The 19,154-nt window shown below is 48.9% G+C and overlaps 2 protein-coding genes across 2 annotated transcripts in view; both read right to left on the reverse strand.

The window, feature by feature from the left end:
• The window catches only part of SETDB2 (SET domain bifurcated histone lysine methyltransferase 2), a gene marked incomplete at its 5' end in the record, with an annotated part of 260,530 nt that overhangs the window by 145,527 nt on the left and 95,849 nt on the right, over window positions 1–19,154 (reverse strand).
• The window catches only part of RB1 (RB transcriptional corepressor 1), an 89,929-nt gene that overhangs the window by 15,925 nt on the left and 54,850 nt on the right, over window positions 1–19,154 (reverse strand).

The raw sequence follows: 19,154 nt of genomic DNA on the forward strand, positions 1-19,154 counted from the left end.
TATCAGAGTATAACTAAGGTTGGAAAGGACCTTGAGAATCATCAAGTCCAACCTATCAACACAGACCTCATGACTAGACCATGGCACCAAGTGCCACGTCCAATCCCCTCTTGAACACCTCCAGGGATCCCAAAGAGAAGATTATGCTTTGAAATCACAGAATCATAGAATCAATAAGGTTGGAAAAGACCTCAGAGATCATCAAGTCCAACCTGTCACCCAACACCTCAGGACTAACTAAACCAGGACTAACTAAACTAAACTAACAAACTAAACTAACTAAACCATGGCTTCAAGTGCCACATCCAATCCCCTCTTGAACACCTCCAGGGATGGTGACTCCACCACCTCCCTGGGCAGCACATCCCAATGGCCAATCTCTCTTGCTGGGAAGAAATTTCTCCTTACCTCCAGCCTAAGCCTCCCCTGGCACAGCTTGAGACTGTGTCCTCTGGTTCTGGTTGCCTGGGAGAAGAGACCAACCCCCCACCTGGCTACAACCTCCCTTCAGGGAGTTGTAGAGAGCAAGAAAGTCTCCCCTGAGCATCCTCCTCTCAAATTGACACAGTATCACAGTATCACCAAGGTTGGAAGAGACCTTTGAGATCATCAAGTCCAACCTGTCACCCAACACCACCTGATCAACTAAACCATGGCACCAAGTGCCTCATCCACTCTCTTCTTAAAACACCTCCAGTGATGGTGACTCCACCACCTCCCTGGGCAGCACATTCCAATGGCCAATCTCTCTTCCTGGGAAACACTTTCTCCTCACCTCCAGCCTAAACCTCCCCTGGGTGCAGCTTGAAACTAAACCAGCAGGAAGTTAGCAGAGAAAGCAAAATCAGCCTTCAGCCAGATCTGCAGAGAATCACAAGCAGAACCTGAACTGTAAGCTGTAAGAACAGGACAGGGCATCAACACCATGAAGTTGGAGAAGAGCAGGAAGGAGCAGAAAATGGGGGGTAGGAGGTGTCCCACATGTACTGGCAGCAGCTTGTTCCACCAGCTGAGTGGCATGTGGAATTACCCCACAGGAATGCATGAAATGCACTGCTGCTTTCCATCAAGCAGATGAACTGCAGTTAGCAAGAGGATATTCCTTGGGTAGAAAGAGCTACTTACAGAGATCAGGTAGCAAGATACAGCAAGTCCAGTTTTGGTGGGGTTGTCTTGGCTCCCTCAGATATTAGTTCTGGGCCCCACAATTTAAGAAGGATATTGACACACTTGAATGTGTCCAGAGAAGGGCAACAAGGCTGGGGAGGGGTTTGGAGCACAGCCCTGTGAGGAGAGGCTGAGGGAGCTGGGGTTGCTTAGCCTGGAGAAGAGCAGGCTCAGGGGAGACCTTCTTGCTGTCTGTAACTACCTGAAGGGAGGTTGTAGCCAGGTGGGGGTTGGTCTCTTCTCCCAGGCAAGCAGCACCACAACAAGAGGACACAGTCTCAAGCTGTGCCAGGGGAGGTTTAGGCTGGAGGTGAGGAGAAAGTTCTTCACAGAGAGAGTGATTGGCCATTGGAATGTGCTGCCCAGGGAGGTGGTGGAGTCACCATCCCTGGAGGTGTTCAAGAGGGGACTGGATGAGGCACTTGAAGCCATGGTTTAGTTAATCCTGAGGTGTAGGGTGACAGGTTGGACTTGATGATCTCTGAGGTCTTTTCCAACCTTATTGATTCTACTGATTCTATGAGACCCCCCCTGGAGTACTGCCTCCAGTTCTGCAGCCCCCATTCCAAGAGGGATCTGGAGGTGCTGGAAGGTGTCCAGAGAAGGGCCAGGAGGATGAGCAGAGGGCTGGAGCACCTCTCCTGTGAGGACAGACTGAAGGAGTTGGGGCTGTTCAGTCTGCAGAAGAGAAGGCTCCCAGGTGACCTCATTGTGGCCTTCCAAAATCTGAAGGGGGCTACAGGAAGGCTGGGGAGGGACTGCTCAGGATCTCAGGGAGTGCTAGGACTAGGGGGAATGGAATGAAGCTGGAGGTGGGGAGATTGAGGCTGGAGGTGAGGAGGAAGTTCTTCCCCATGAGAGTGGTGAAGCCCTGGAATGGGTTGTCCAGGGAGGTGGTTGGGGCCCTGTCCCTGGAGGTGTTTAAGCCCAGGCTGGATGAGGCTGTGGCCAGGCTGATGTAGTGTGGGGTGTCCCTGCCCATGGCAGGGGGGTTGGAACTGGATGATCCTTGTGGTCCCTTCCAACCCTGACTGATACTATGATACTATGATACTATGATTAATTGACACTGTCATTAAAAACATGGCAAGATTAATGGGATGTTGTCACCCAGCTGGTCCCCAGCAGTGCAGCCAGCATCAGCAACAGTGGGAGGCAAGTAAACATTGACTCAACTCCTGCTTGTAGACAAACTATGGTTTTCTCACCTACCCTGACTGCAGAAAGTTTCTTAGCACTTGGGTTGCATGAGCAGGAAAAGGTTGTTTAGTTTTCACACCTAGCAACATTCAAGTTGTTCCATCTCACACCATCTCCACCTCACAGCCTGTGCTATTTCCAAGGGACCCACCAGTGTTGCTGGTAACTTTCTCACACACAGGCACACAGCTGGAGAGGGGAGGTGATACACTGGTGAGGGACTCATGACAAGGTGAACACTCCAGAGTGTTCAGGCTCTGCAGAGGGACCTGGACTGGCTGGACAGATGGGCAGAGGCCAAGGGCAGGAGATTGAACACATCCAAGTGCCAGGTTCTGCACATTGGCCACAGCAACCCCAGGCAGAGCTACAGGCTGGGGGCAGAGTGACTGAGAGCAGCCAGGCAGAGAGGGACCTGGGGGTGCTGGTCGATAGTAGGCTGAACATGAGCCTGCAGTGTGCCCAGGCAGCCAGGAGGGCCAATGGCATCCTGGCCTGCATCAGGAACAGTGTGGCCAGCAGGAGCAGGGAGGTCATTGTGCCCCTGTGCTCAGCACTGGTTAGGCCACACCTTGAGTCCTGTGTCCAGATCTGGGCCCCTCAGTTTAGGAAGGAGGTTGAGTGGCTGGAAGGTGTCCAGAGAAGGGCAATGAAGTTGGTGAGGGGTTTGGAGCACAGCCCTGTGAGGAGAGGCTGAGGGAGCTGGGGTTGCTTAGCCTGGAGAAGAGGAGGCTCAGGGGTGACCTTATTGCTCTCTACAACTACCTGAAGGGAAGTTGTAGACAGGCAGAGGTTGGTCTCTTCTCCCAGGCAGCCAGCACCAGAACAAGAGGACACAGTCTCAAGCTGTGCCAGAGGAGGTTTAGGCTGGAGGTTAGGAGGAAGTTTTACACAGAGAGAGTGATTGCCCATTGGAATGGGCTGCCTGGGGAGGTGGTGGAGTCACCATCACTGGAGGTGTTCAGGAGGAGACTTGATGGGGTGCTTGGTGCCATGGGTTAGCTGTTTGGGTGGGTTGGATTGGTTGATGGGTTGGACACGATGATCTTGAAGGTCTCTTCCAACCTGGTTTGGTTTATTCTATTCCATAATGCAGAAATACACTGAGACTTTTCAATTGCAGGGACCCTGCCCATAGCAAAACTGATGGGTTTACAATCACAGAATCACCCTTGTTGGGAAAGACCTCAGAGATCATCAAGTCCAACGTAGCACCTAATACCTAACACCTCCTGACAACTAAACCATGGCTCCAAGTGCCACATCCAAGCCTTTTTTGAACACCTCCAGGGATGGTGACTCCACCACCTCCCTGGGCAGCACATTCCAGTGGCCAACCTCTCTTTCTGTAAAGAACTTTCTCCTCACCTTCAAAATCACAACCTTGGCCCTGTGGTTCACATTCAAACAGGAGAAAGACTTCTGTTTAGTGAATGTGACGTGAATCTGCAGCTGGCAAGGAGATTTCAGGGTTATCAGGGTATAAACTCTGCTTGGTTTCAGTCCCACTATTTGTTATGCAACAATCTCCAGTTCCAGTGGCCAGTTCTGGGCCCCTCAGTTTAAGAAGGACATTGAGACACTTGAACATGTCCAGAGAAGGACAACAAGGCTGGGGAGAGGCCTTGAGCACAGCCCTGTGAGGAGAGGCTGAGGGAGCTGGGGTTGCTTAGCCTGGAGAAGAGGAGGCTCAGGGGAGACCTCATTGCTCTCTACAACTACCTGAAGGGAGGTTGTAGCCAGGCAGAGGTTGGTCTCTTCTCCCAAGCAACCAGCAGCAGAACAAGAGGACACAGTCTCAAGCTGTGCCAGGGGAGTTTAGGCTGAAGGTGAGAGGAAAGTTCTTCCCAGAAAGAGAGATTGGCCATTGGAATGTGCTGCCCAGGGAGGTGGTGGAGTCACCATGACTGGAGGTGTTCAAGAGGGGATTGGATGTGGCACTTGAAGCCATGCATTAGTTAGTCCTGAGGTGTTGGGTGCTAGGTTGGACTTGATGATCTCTGAGGTCTTCTCCAACCTGGTTGATTCTGTGAATCTTCACCTCACTCTAAGGAGCAAAATAGACCACCAGTAACCAGAGAGTTACCACTGCTTTGAGCAGCAGTGACAAAAGACCTTTAACCCCCAGGTCCAGCTTTATGGAGCAGGAATGTTTATCAGCAACTTGTTTCTGAAGTGACATTATTCACACTATCTTTTACAAACGCTGTCTTGCTTTTGTAGGCTTTTAAACAGCACTTCAGGTCAGCAGGTCACCTCCAATGCACTCCTCTCCCACTGAAGGAGTTGTGCAGCTTTCACTCTGATGCTCAGTAAGTGATTAATGTCACTAGACACAGCCACAGAGCCAATTTGACTGCTTAAGTGAAATGCTGCTTTTCATTTGAGCCCTCTCTGCCACAGCCAGGAAAGCTCCACTTGATGGCTAATAAAGGGGGGGAATAAAGCAATTAAGGCCTAGAATGCCTCAGGGTCAAATGTCCACCAGCATCAGGTTGAAGAAGGTGACTGGAACTTGACCCAGTCCCTCTTGCACCACCCAGGGTCAGCCATAACTGCAGCTCTAAACTCCACGGGACCTTACGTGAGCCTCTGCAGGATGCTTCCAAGCATCAGCAGTGATTTCCCCCCCAGACTCCCCCCTCCAGTCTGAAAGCTCCTTTTATGGGCAAAACAGGCAGAATTTCTCCTTGGCTAATCTTTACTTGGCTGTGGTGAAACTGCAGGACACACAGGTGCTTCCTGATCTTTGCATCAGAGCTCTGTCCCAACAGCATGTTTAACTGGACTTTGGTTTCCACAAAACAAGATTAAACAAAAGCCTTAAAGCCTTAAATGCAGGGAACAGCCACCCTGGGGGGTTGGTGTAGTCATAGCATCATAGAATCAGTCAGGGTTGGAAGGGTGACCACAAGGATCATCTAGTTCCAACCCCCCTGCCATGGGCAGGGACACCCCACACTACATCAGCCTGGCCACAGCCTCATCCAGCCTGGGCTTAAACACCTCCAGGGACAGGGCCTCAACCACCTCCCTGGACAACCCATTCCAGGGCTTCACCACTCTCATGGGGAAGAACTTCCTCCTCACCTCCAGCCTCAATCTCCCCACCTCCAGCTTCATTCCATTCCAAGTGCCACAGCCAATCCCCTCTTGAACACCTCCAGTGATGGTGACTCCACCACCTCCCTGGGCAGCACATTCCAATGGCCAATCTCTATGAAGAATTTCTTCTTAACATCCATCCTAAACCTCCCCAGGCACAGCTTGAGACTGTGTCCTCTTGTTCTGGTGCTGGCTGCCTGGGAGAAGAGACCAACCCCCCACCTGGCCACAACCTCCCTTCAGGTAGTTGTAGAGAGTAATGAGGTCTCCCCTGAGCCTCCTCTTCTCCAGGCTAAGCAACCCCAGCTCCCTCAGCCTCTCCTCACAGGGCTGTGCTCAAGGCCTCTCCCCAGCCTTGTTGTCCTTCTCTGGACATGTTCAAGTGTCTCAATGTCCTTCTTAAACTGAGAATGATTTAATTTAACCCAAGCAACATTTACTTCTGTGTTCAAGGAGACAGTCACATCAAATTTACCCCAATTTTCAAGAGTTTACCAAATTCTCTCCCTGATATCTCATCTATCTATCAAATGCCTCAATATCCTTCTTAAACTGAGGGACCCAGAACTGGACCCAGGACTATTGCTAGGTTCAAACATATTTCACAAATTAGTATCATAGTATCAGTCAGGGTTGGAAGGGACCACAAGGATCAGCTAGTTCCAACCCCCCTGCCATGGGCAGGGACACCCCACACTAGATCAGCCTGGCCACAGCCTCAGCCAGCCTGGGCTTAAACACCTCCAGGGACAGGGCCCCAACCACCTCCCTGCACAACCCATTCCAAGGCTTCACCACTCTCATGGGGAAGAACTTCCTCCCCACCTCCAGCTTCATTCCATTAATAATTGAAGATTCATAATAATAAACATAAACAACAATCATAGTTGAAGGTAATGCTCTGCAGACAGTGACACCACTGACACAGTTACTGCTTTGAAGCTCTGCAAGCTACTCACCACTTGATTATTAAAGAGAAAACATGAGCCATGGCCATCAGGCCTACTCTGTTTACCAAGTCTGTGAGACTAACTTTCAAACAGCTGCTTTGAAGTGTGCATGCAGAACTACATTTTCAGTCAACTGCTTTGTTTAAACTACTCAGGATGGCCCTGGGAAGACTGCTGGGATGGAGCTTGCAGCAGGCTCTTGCACCACGTCGCTGGGCAGGTTTTCTGCTCAAGACTGACACAGCAGATTGTGCTTTTGCTGAAGAAAGGCTCACTGAGTACCTAAGGAGTTAATATTCAGCATGGTAAAGCCTTCACTACACAAATAGTCTAAGTGAGTACATGCCAGCAGCCTGCCAAAAGACAGACCCAAACTTCTCCATCTAGCTCTGCTCACTCTCCTACTCTGCTCCCCACCAATCCCTCTTGAGTCAGCAAAGGGGGAGATCTGATCCAGGAATGGAATGGAATGGAATGGAATGGAATGGAATGGAATGGAATGGAATGGAATGGAATGGAATGGAATGGAATGGAATGGAATGGAATGGAATGGAATGGAATGGGGATAGAAATAGGGATAGGGATAGGGATAGGATAGAATAGAATAGAGTAGAAATAGGGATAGGAATAGAATAGAATAGAATAGAATAGAATAGAATAGAATAGAATAGAATAGAATAGAATAGAATAGAATTAATGAGGTTGGAAGAGACCTCAGAGATCATTGAGTCCAAACTATCACCCAACACCATCTAATCAACTAAACCATGGCACCAAGTGCCTCATCCAGGCTCTTCCTAAACACTTCCAGTGATGGTGACTCCACCACCTCCCTGGGCAGCACATTCCAAAGGTCAATCTCTCTCTCTCTCTGAAGAACTTCTTCCTAAAATCCAGCCTAAACCTTTCCTGGCACAGCTTGAGACTGTGTCCTCTTGTTCTGGTGCTGGTTGCCTGGGAGAAGAGACCAACCCCCACCTGGCTACAACCTCCCTTCAGGGAGTTGGAGACAGCAAGAAGGTCTCCCCTGAGCCTCCTCTTCTCCAGGCTAAGCAACCCCAGCTCCCTCAGCCTCTCCTCACAGGGCTGTGCTCCAGACCCCTCCCCAGCTTTGTTGCCCTTCTCTGGACACCTTCCAGCAACTCAACATCTCTCCAGTCCTGTGGGCAGGTCTTGGGTCTTCATAAAGACAATCAGGAAAGCAATTCTCCTTTTAAAATGACAAAAGAGTCTTTTCCAACCTTACTGATTCTATGATTCCATGAAAAGGTCAGATAACCTATAAATGTTGAGAACACTTGTGATGCTCTTTGTATTTGGTGCTGAGATTCACCTGAGAGCAGGGAGCAGAGTTGGTTATGAAGGGCAAGAAATTCTACAGGCCCTCTGCTTTCTCCTGGTCCTTGACCATTTGCTTACCTTTCAGCTGTATTTCCACTGGCATATGATTAAAAACTGCAGGAAGTACAGGAAGGAATGGACCTGAGTGACCCTCCCTAGAGTCATAAATCAGTGCCCTTAGGCAATACCTGAGGAGCACCTATCAGCAAAGCAGTAAAGCTGACTTAGCTGACAAGGTGCACGACCAAACTATCAAAACCTGGGTTTCCTTTGAGGCCACTGAATGACAAATGTCTCACTGTTTCCACAGGAGGAATGTGAAACCCTTCAGCAGCAGCAAAGTGCTTTCCTGTTTAAGCTCACTGAACTTTTACTGGGAGAAACTCTTGGTCACTGCTAAATAGAGCAGAATCAAAGGTTTGATGCTCCTGATGATACCACTACATTTCACACCTTAACCTGAGAGAATTGAGGCTGAGGGAGCTGGGGTTGCTTAGCCTGGAGAAGAGAAGGCTCAGGGGAGACCTTCTTGCTCTCTACAACTACCTGAAGGGAGGTTGAAGCCAGCTGGGTGTTGGTCTCTTCTCGCAGGCAACCAGCACCAGAACAAGAGGACACAGTCTCAAGCTGTGCCAGGGGAGGTTTAGGCTGGATGTTAGGAAGGAGTTCTCCATAGAAAGAGAGATTGGCCATGGGAATGTGCTGCCCAGGGAGGTGGTGGAGTCACCATCATGGAGGTATTTAGGAAGAGACTGGATGAGGCACTTGTTGGCATGGTTTAGTTGATTAGTCTCAAGCTGCAGCAGGGGAAGTTTAGGCTTGAGGTGAGGAGAAAGTTCTTCCCAGAAAGAGTTGCTGGCCATTGGAATGTGCTGCTCAGGGAGGTGGTGGAGTCACCATCACTGGAGGTGTTTAGGAAGAGACTGGATGAGAATGGAATGGAATGGAATGGAATGGAATGGAATGGAATGGAATGGAATGGAATGGAATGGAATAGAATAGAATAGAATAGAATAGAATAGAATAGAATAGAATAGAATAGAATAGAATAGAATAGAATAGAATAGAATAGAATAGACCAGGTTGAAAGAGACCTTCAAGATCATTGAGGCCAACCTATTATCCAACACCACCTAATCAACTAAACCATGCAACCAAGCACCCTATCAAGTCTCCTCCTTGGTGCCATGGTTTAGTTGATTAGATGGTGTTGGGTGATAGGTTGGACTCGATGATCTCAAAGGTCTTTTCTAACCTGGTTATTTCAATTCAATTCAATTCAATTCAATTCAATTCAATTCAATTCAATTCAATTCAATTCAATTCAATTCAATTCAATTCAATTCAATTCAACTCAATTCGATTTGATTCAATTCAGTTCAGTTCAGTTCGATTTGATTCAATTCAATTCAACTCAATTCAATTTGATTCAATTCAATTCAATTCAGTTCAATTCGATTTGATTCAATTCAATTCAATTCAATTCGATTTGATTCAATTCAATTCAATTCAATTCAATTCAGTTCAGTTCAATTCGATTTGATTCAGTTCAATTCAATTCAACTCAATTCAATTTGATTCAATTCAATTCAGTTCAGTTCGATTTGATTCAATTCAATTCAGCTCAGTTCAGTTCAATTCAATTTGATTCAATTCAATTCAATTCAATTCAATTCAATTCAATTCAATTCAATTCAATTCAATTCAATTCAATTCAATTCAATTCAATTCAACTCAATTCAATTCAATTCAATTCAATTCAATTCAATTCTATCCTAGTTTCACTTCCTGAAACTAAAGAGAAATTAAATTAGCTTCTAAGGAAGGGTGGGGGTTATTTTGGGTTTGTTTCACATTCAGCTGGCCAGAAGAAATGTCCCTGAAATATTCCTGCCAAAGCAGGATCACCTAAGGTAGTCCACACAGGAATGCATCCAGACAGGTTTTGAATGTCTCCAGAGAAGGAGACTCCACAACCACCCTGGGCAGCCTGCTCCAGTGCTCTGTCACCCCCACTGTAAAGAGGTTTCTCCTGGTGTTGAGGTGAAATCTGCTATGTTCAAGCTTGTATCAGTTGTTTGACCTCTGGTTTACTGAAGCTGCATATGCCCATTGGTCACTGCTCACTTTCTGTAGGTTAAGCAAACACAGGGAGATTAGGATGGCTTGGAAGCTATCCTCCCCAAGGAATTTTGTACAGTATCACCCAGGTTGGAAGAGACCTCAAAGATCATCCAGTCCAACCTGTCACCACAGACCTCATGACTAGACCATGGCACCAAGTTCCACATCCAATCCCCTCTTGAACACCTCCAGGGATGGTGACTCCACCACCTCCCTGGGCAGCACATTCCAATGACGAATGACTCTCTTGGTGAAGAACTTTCTCCTCACCTCCAGCCTAAACTTCCCCTGGCACAGCTTGAGACTGTGTCCCCTTGTTCTGGTGCTGGTTGCTAGAGAGAAGAGATCAACCCCCACCTGGCTTCTCTTTACCTCTCAACCTTCAGTGTGCAGAGGTTGCAGGTAGTGTACAAAATGATGCAATTTGGAGCCTGCTGAATTTCACAGCTTCTCCTCTTATTTGCCCTGGAAAAACAAACCTGAACTGCAGAGCAGCCATTTCTTCTAAACCTGCCTTTCACATCCTTTGATCATTCCCTGCCATCAGCACATGGTGCAACAATGAAGCTCAGCATGCTTGAATTGCTGTGCAGACAGGGAGCAAAACCTGCTTCTTGAGGGCACACTGACTTCAGCTACACCTAGGGCCTTGAGCACAGCTAGCATGGCTATGGCAAAAGGATCTCAAAGGGCATTTTGACTGACAGGTGAGGAAAACTGCATTGGTTAGGCCACAGCTCGAGTCCTGTGTCCAGTTCTGGGCCCCTCAGTTTAGGAAGGAGGTTGACTTGCTGGAAGGTGTCCAGAGAAGGGCAACAAAGTTGGGGAGGGGTTTGGAACACAGCCCTATGAGGAGAGGCTGAGGGAGCTGGGGTTGCTTAGCCTGGAGAAGAGGAGGCTCAGGGGAAACCTTCTTGCTCTCCCCAACTCCCTGAAGGGAGGTTGTAGACAGGCAGAGGTTGGTCTCTTCTCCCAGGCAACCAGCACCAGAACAAGAGGACACAGTCTCAGGCTGCGCCAGGGGAGGTTTAGGCTGGTTGTTAGGAAGAAGTTCTACACAGAGAGAGTGATTGCCCATTGGAATGGGCTGCCTGGGGAGGTGGTGGAGTCACCATCCCTGGAGGTGTTCAGGAGAAGACTTGATGGGGTGCTTGGTGCCATGGGTTAGCTGTTTGGGTGGGTTGGATTGGTTGATGGGTTGGAGACGATGATCTTGAAGGTCTCTTCCAACCTGGTCTGGTCCATTCCATTCCATTCCATTCCATTCCATTCCATTCCATTCCATTCTATTCTATTCTATTCTATTCTATTCTATTCTATTCTATTCTATTCTATTCTATTCTATTCTATTCTATTCCATTCCATTCTATTCTATTCCATTCTACTCTATCCTACCCTATCCTATTCTATTCCTATCCTATCCTATCCTATCCTATCCTATCCTATCCTATCCTATCCTATCCTATCCTATCCTATCCTATCCTAAAACCAGGGCAGATGCACAGCATGGTCAGACAGCTTTAAAAAAGGCAGTTTCCACTCCCAGTTACACAGACCTGTGTAAAACCTTCCTGCTTCCCACCAGAACTGAAGATGACCTCTATGAAAGGACAGGGAAGTGAAACAAAGGGGCCACTTAAAATAAAAGAAACAGAAACTTTAAGAGGTTCCTGCTCTACAAAAAGCTTGTTCAAGGCACCTAACAATCAGTAGAGTTCTCCTGTGTGGACTTCTCTGTTTCATTTTTTGTTTGTTTGCTATTATTTAGGAAAGATGTTGGGAATACTTTCTTTAGGAAAGATGCTGAGTTGCTGGAAGGTGTCCAGAGAAGGGCAATGAGGCTGGGGAGAGGCCTTGAGCACAGCCCTGTGAGGAGAGGCTGAGGGAGCTGGGGTTGCTTAGCCTGGAGAAGAGGAGGCTCAGGGGAGACCTTCTTGCTCTCTCCAACTCCCTGAAGGGAGATTGTAGCCAGGTGGGGGTTGGTCTCTTCTCCCAGGCAACCAGCACCAGAACAAGAGGACACAGTCTCAAGCTGTGACAGGGGATGTTTAGGATGGATGTTAGGACGAAATTCTTCACAGGAGGAGAGATTGGCCATTGGAATGTGCTGCCCAGGGAGGTGGCACTTCTTAAAGCAGTCTGTTGTTCTCAAGACAGCTTGCTATACAAGTATTTGGGTTTAAAAAGCATTTTCCCCGCTGAATCCAGAAGCAGAGGGAAAGCAGGACTCTGGCTGCTTGAATTTATACAAAATGATAGGAATTGCTTTTGTGTTTTGTGTAAAGGAAATGGAACATGAAAAACATTTGAAATTCACAGGAATTAAGAACACATAGGATAGGATAGGATAGGATAGGATAGGATAGGATAGGATAGGATAGGATAGGATAGGATAGGATAGGATAGGATAGGATAGGATAGGATAGGATAGGATAGGATAGGATAGGATAGGATAGATCATCAAGTCCAACCTATCACCCAACACCATCTAATCAACTAAACCATGACACCAAGTGCCTCATCCAGAGTGGTGAAGCCCTGGAATGGGTTGTCCAGGGAGGTGGTTGAGGCCCTGTCCCTGGAGGTGTTTAAGCCCAGGCTGGATGAGGCTGTGGCCAGGCTGATGTAGTGTGGGGTGTCCCTGCCCATGGCAGGGGGGTTGGAACTGGATGATCCTTGTGGTCCCTTCCAACCCTGACTGATACTATGATACTACGATACCTCCAGTGATGGTGACTCCACCACCTCCCTGGGTTTCATTCTTCTTCATTTTTTCTGCTCAACCTGGACTTCAGAATTAAGACATCCTGCCTCTGTGTCCTAAATGACAGCAAGTATCCAACTCCATGGCATCTAAGGGTAGAAAGGAGCAGCAACTGTTGGTGGCAGTGGCCTGTAGCTGCTCTACTTGCACACTGGGTTATTAGGAATTTTCCTCCTGGCCTGTACTACTACTACTACTAAACCAGGTTGGAAGAGACCTTCAAGATCATCGTGTCCAACCCATCAACCAATCCAACACCACCTAAACAACTAACCCATGGCACCAAGCACCCCATCAAGTCTCCTCCTGATCCACTTGAGTATCATAGTATCAGTCAGGGTTGGAAGGGACCACAAGGATCAGCCAGTTCCAACCCCCCTGCCATGGGCAGGGACACCCCACACTACATCAGCCTGGCCACAGACTCAGCCAGCCTGGGCTTAAACACCTCCAGGGCTGGGGCCTCAACCAGCTCCCTGGACAACCCATTCCAGGGCTTCACCACTCTCATGGGGAAGAACTTCCTCATCACATCTAGCCTCAATCTCCCCACCTCCAGCTTCATTCCATTCCCCCTAGTCCTAGCACTGCCTGAGATCCTGAGCAGTCCCTCCCCAGCCTTCCTGTAGCCCCCTTCAGATCCTGGAAGGCCACAATGAGGTCACCTGGGAGCCTTCTCTTCTCCAGACTGAACAGCCCCAACTCCTTCAGTCTGTCCTCACAGGAGAGGTGCTCCAGCCCTCTGCTCATCCAGCCCTCTGAGTGAAAAGAGTCATCTAAACTCAAGCATCTAAACTCACACAAGCAGCAGCTGTCTGAAGGAGTGTATGAAATCCAGTCACTGCTGAGGTGAGAGATCACTTCAAGGATCTCATCAGCCTTTAGATTTAAGGAGCCCATGCTCACTGCCTTCGGTGTCTCTTCGAGAGCCACAGGAAGCGTGCTGACAGAAATACAATCTCCGCTCACCCAGCACCAACAAGAAACAACAGCTCCTAACCCATTCCCACCTCTGATGCAGAAAGGCAGACAGACTGCAGATTTGCATCTCCCTGCAGCAGCAGAAGCATCATTTTCTTTGGAGAAAAAACCAAAAGTGATACCAAACCCAACCTCCCCTCAGCATCTGGGGCCCTCCCTGCAGCTGCTGCCTCCTGCCTGCCACCACTCCCCATCCCAGAGGGAAATCTGACTGTGGTGAAGGAACATAAGCAAAGCTGTGACCACCTCAGTTCTTCCTTCAGAACAGCTGATCAACTTTTCGTATCATTACTATTATTATTTAAATCAAATCAACATGGAAGGTTTACTGAAGGCTTTCCCAAAACTGATGACACAAAGCCCAAGGAAAGGAAAGCACACGAGGAAGCTTCCTCCTCACCCATGCTGAAGTCACACAGTATCACTAAGGTTGGAAGAGACCTCAAAGATCATCCAGTCCAACCTATCAACACAGACCTCATGACTAGACCATGGCACCAAGTGCCACATCCAATCCCCTCTTGAACACCTCCAGGGACAGGGACTCCACCACCTCTCTGGGCAGCACATTCCAATGACGAACGACTCTCTCGGTGAAGAACTTTCTCCTCACCTCCAGTCTAAACCTCCCCTGGCACAGCTTGAGACTGTGTCCTCTTGTTCTGGTGCTGCTTGCCTGGGAGAAGAGACCAACCCCCACCAGGCTATAACCTCCCTTCAGGTAGTTGGAGAGAGCAAGAAGGTCTCCCCTGAGCCTCCTCTTCTCCAGGCTAAGCAACCCCAGCTCCCTCAGCCTCTCCTCACAGGGCTGTGCTCAAGGCCTCTCCCCAGCCTTGTTAGGATAGGATAGGATAGGATAGGATAGGATAGGATAGGATAGGATAGGATAGGATAGGATAGGATAGGATAGGATAGAATACAATACACTACAATACACTACACTACAATACAATACACCAGACCAGGTTGGAAGAGACCTTCAAGATCATCATGTCCAACCTATTATCCAACCCACCTAATCAAGTAAACCATGCAACCAAGCACCCTATCAAGTCACTTCCAATGATGGTGACTCCACCACCTCCCTGGGCAGCACATTCCAATGAGCAATAATGCTCTCTATGAAGAACTTTCTCCTCACCTCCAGCCTAAACCTCCCCTGGCACAGCTTGAGACTGTGTCCTCTTGTTCTGGTGCTGGTTGCCTGGGACAACAGACCAACCGCTACCTGGCTACAACCTCCCTTCAGGGAGTTGTAGACAGCAATAAAGTCTCCCCTGAGCCTCCTCTTCTCCAGGCTAAACAACCCCAGCTCCCTCAGCCTCTCCTCACAGGGCTGTGCTCAAGGCCTCTCCCCAGCCTTGTTGCCCCTCTCTGGACACCTTCAAGTGTCTCAATATCCTTCTTAAACTGAGGGGCCCAGAACTGGACACAGGACTCAAGGTGTGGCCTAACCAATGCAGAGTCCAGGGGCACAATGACTTCCCTGCTCCTGCTGGCCACACTATTCCTAATGCAGGACAGGATGCCATTGGCCTTCTTGGCCACCTGGGCACACTGCTGGCTCATGTTCAGGCAGCTGTCAATCATCACCCCCAGGTCCCTCTCTGTCTGGCAGCTCTCAGCCACTCTGCCCCCAGCCTGTAGCTCTGCATGGGGTTGCTGTGGCCAAAGTGCAGCCCCTGGCACTTGGACTTGTTGAATGCCATCCTGTTGGCCTCTGCCCATCTGTCCAGTCGGTCGAGGTCCCTCTGCAGAGCCCTTCTGCCCTCAAACTGACCAACAAGCCTGGCCGGAAGGAGAGGCTGCTGACGACTCCTGCAGCTCAGGGTGCACTAAGGCGGGTTCTTCTGCTTGGAGGAGCTGACACAAGCTAAAGCAGTGCTTGGTAACAATCAGCCACATCTAATTTCAAAAAAAGTGGTAGGCAATTCATCTCTATCTTTCACACTTGTGCACTAGAATGAGTCAGACTGCCTGCTCAGTTACAGATCTCTTCGTTGAAACACGACATCCTGTCAGCCCTGAGGGTTTTCTCTGGACACCTTCCAGCACCTCCACATCCCTCTTGCAATAGGGGCTCCAGAACTGGAGGCAGGACTCCAGGTGGGGTCTCAGCAGAGCTGAGCAGAGGGGGAGAATCACCTCCCTTGCCCTGCTGGCCACACTTCTCCTGCTGCAGCCCAGGATCTGATTGGCTTTCTGGGCTGCAAGTGCACACTGAGAGCTCCTGGTGAGCTTCTCCTCCCCCAGCACCCCCAAGTCTCTCTCCTCAGGGCTGCTTTCCAGCCAGTCACTGCCCAGGTGTTTAGGAAGAGGCTGGATGAGGCACTTGGTGCCATGGTTTGGTTGTTTAGATGGTGTTGGGTGATGGGTTGGACTCGATAATCTCTAAGGTCTTTTCCAACCTGGTTAATTCTATCCTATCCTATGCTATCCTATCCTATCCTATCCTCTCCTCTCCCATCCTCTCCTATCCCATCCTCTCCTACCCCATCCTCTCCTATCCCATCCCCATTAATTTCTCTCACAAAACAATGTATACTTCCTGCACTTTGGACATGTGACATGACATTTCTGTACTTCAGGGATTTTCATTCCAGTAACTGAGCCTGCCCCACCGAGTTTTCCTGTGCAAACAAAGCCAGAGCAGGAAAACTGAGCTCATAGCTCCCAAGGCCTGATGCAGAAGTCACAGACTCTTACAGGAAAACTTCCCTTTCGCAGTGCAGGGCTGACTGGAACAGAAACAAAAAGTAATAACATGTGGGAGCTGCTTTTGTGAAGCAAGCCAGGTAAGGCAACTGGGTGCTAAAGTACAAGTTAGGCCAGACACACAAGAGACTCTGCCAAGCTCCCATTTTCATCTCCTGCTGACTTAGAAGCTGAAAATGCTGTACAAGTTATGGTTATGTATGACCTTCAAAAATAGCTCAAAAGGTTTCACATGGCTTACAGCCTACTGAAGTAAAACTGCTTCACTTCACCCCAAAACTCAAGGTGAAGTTCACAGAAGAAGCTCCTCAAGAAGACTTAAAGCCAGCAAGACCCATTTCTGCGTGTTTCATAGTTTCATAGTTTCATTCAGGGTTGGAAGGGACCACAAGGATCAGCTAGTTCCAACCCCCCTGCCATGGGCAGGGACACCCCACACTACATCAGCCTGGCCACAGCCTCAGCCAGCCTGGCCTTAAACACCTCCAGGGACGAGGCCCCAAGCACCTCCCTGGACAACCCATTCCAGGGCTTCACCACTCTCATGGGGAAGAACTTCCTCCTCACATCTAGCCTGAATCTCCCCACCTCCAGCTTCATTCCATTCCCCCTAGTCCTGTCACTACCTGAGATCCTGAGCAGTCCCTCCCCAGCCTTCCTGTAGCCCCCTTCAGATCCTGGAAGGCCACAATGAGGTCACCTGGGAGCCTTCTCTTCTCCAGACTCAACAGCCCCAACTCCTTCAGTCTGTCCTCACAGGAGAGGTGCTCCAGCCCTCTGCTCATCCTCAGGGCCCTTCTCTGGACACCTTCCAGCACCTCCAGATCCCTCTTGGAATAGGGGCTCCAGAACTGGACACAGTACTCCAGGTGGGGTCTCACCAGGGCTGAGTAGAGGGGGAGGATCACCTCCCTCGACCTGCTGGCCACACTTCTGCTGATGCAGCCCAGGATCTGATTGTTTCTGACACTGCTGCATTTTGTCTTGGCATACTCTCACAGCAAGGAATGCTGTGAAAGCCCCTGTGAGGAGTTATGATGTGCTCTTCCTTCACAGCAGACTATAAAGGTTTTTTGCCCAGAGCCTTGCTTTGGTACAACTGATTAAAATCTACCTCAGGAGAACCGTGCCACCCAGCCAGATATGAAGAGATTTGTTATTCTAAGACTGAGGAATAGCCTGGTGCCAGAATGCCAGAAGTCAGTCTATCCCAGCTGCTCTTAAAGAGATGAGCCTGTCTAAACTGAGATTGATTTTTGCATCTGCTCCAAAAAGCAGCAGGAGCTTATTTACAATTCTTAACTTAACCATTTAATTAGTTACACCACGTTTTCCTCCCACTAAGCAGTGACTGTGGGAGTATCCTGTGCATGTGTGACAAGTGGGTCCCCCTTTAAATGCCCACAACAATTGCACAGCACAGCATTTATGTTGGTGTATCATAGTGTCAGTCAGGGTTGGAAGGGACCACAAGGATCATCTAGTTCCAACCCCCCTGCCATGGGCAGGGACACCCCACACTAGATCAGCCTGGCCACAGCCTCAGCCAGCTTGCTCTTTATTTCATCTATAATTAGGCAGTTAAATACTGAAGAAAATGCTTTCTGTACTACAGGGCTTCTTTGGAAGGACTTGGGGGACAGGTTGGGCTCGATGATCTTTGAGGTCTCTTCCAACCTCGTTGATTCTATGATTCTGGTGTTTTAAAAGGAAACAAAAACAGAGGCATTTTTCTGCTTGGAAACACACCATGGGACATGCTTTCTAATGCAGAGAAAGTTAAAGAGTCCTCCTCCCCCTGCAGCTCATCTCAGTTCTGGGAATTATCCAACAGCAACTCAAAGGTTCATGATAGAATAAACCAGGTTGGAAGAGACCTTCAAGACCATCGAGTCCAACCTATCATTCAGCACCACCTAATCAACTAACCCATGGCACCAAGCACCCCATCAAGTCTCCTCCTGAACACCTCCAGTGATGGTGACTCCACCACCTCCCTGGGCAGCACATTCCAATGGGCAATCTCTCTTTCTGTGTAGAACTTCCTCCTAACCTCTAGCCTAAACCTCCCCTGATGCAGCTTGAGACTGTGTCCTCTTGTTCTGCTGCTGGTCGCCTGGGAGAAGAGACCAACCTCTGCCTGTCTACAACCTCCCTTCAGGTAGTTGTAGAGAGCAATAAGGCCAGCCCTGAGTCTCCTCATCTCCAGGCTAAGCAACCCCAGCTCCCTCAGCCTCTCCTCACAGGGCTGTGTTCCAAACTCCTCACCAACTTCATTGCCCTTCTCTGGACACCTTCAAGCATCTCAACATCCTTCCTAAACTGAGAGGCCCAGAATTGATCTTTATGACTCTCTCTTTCAGTACTTACTTGTTGAAATTATTTCATTGCCAATGTTATTTCATCCCTCCCGAGGTTTGTGCTGGTGTGTTGAGGGAATCAAGACAGAACTACTCAGCTGATTTCAGGTGGTTAATGTGCTATCTGTCACTAGCAAATCTATCTGTCAAAAAAACCCAAACATGTTACAGCTAGTTCAGTCCTACATAGAATATAAAATCCCAGAATTACTAAAGGGAGGTGGCACTTGAAGCCATGGTTTAGTTAGTCCTGAGGTCTTGGGTGAGAGATTGGACTTGATGATCTCTGAGGTCTTTTCCAACCTTGTTGATTCTATGATTCTATTCTATGATCACAGAATAGTATCATAGAATAGAACAGTATCATAGAATCAGTCAGGGTTGGAAGGGACCACAAGGATCAGCTAGTTCCAACCCCCCTGCCATGGGCAGGGACACCCCACACTA

This window comes from Melanerpes formicivorus, unplaced genomic scaffold (assembly GCF_026170545.1).
Source record: "Melanerpes formicivorus ecotype bairdi unplaced genomic scaffold, bMelFor1.0.p_v2 SCAF_87, whole genome shotgun sequence".
Classification (NCBI taxonomy): domain Eukaryota; kingdom Metazoa; phylum Chordata; class Aves; order Piciformes; family Picidae; genus Melanerpes; species Melanerpes formicivorus.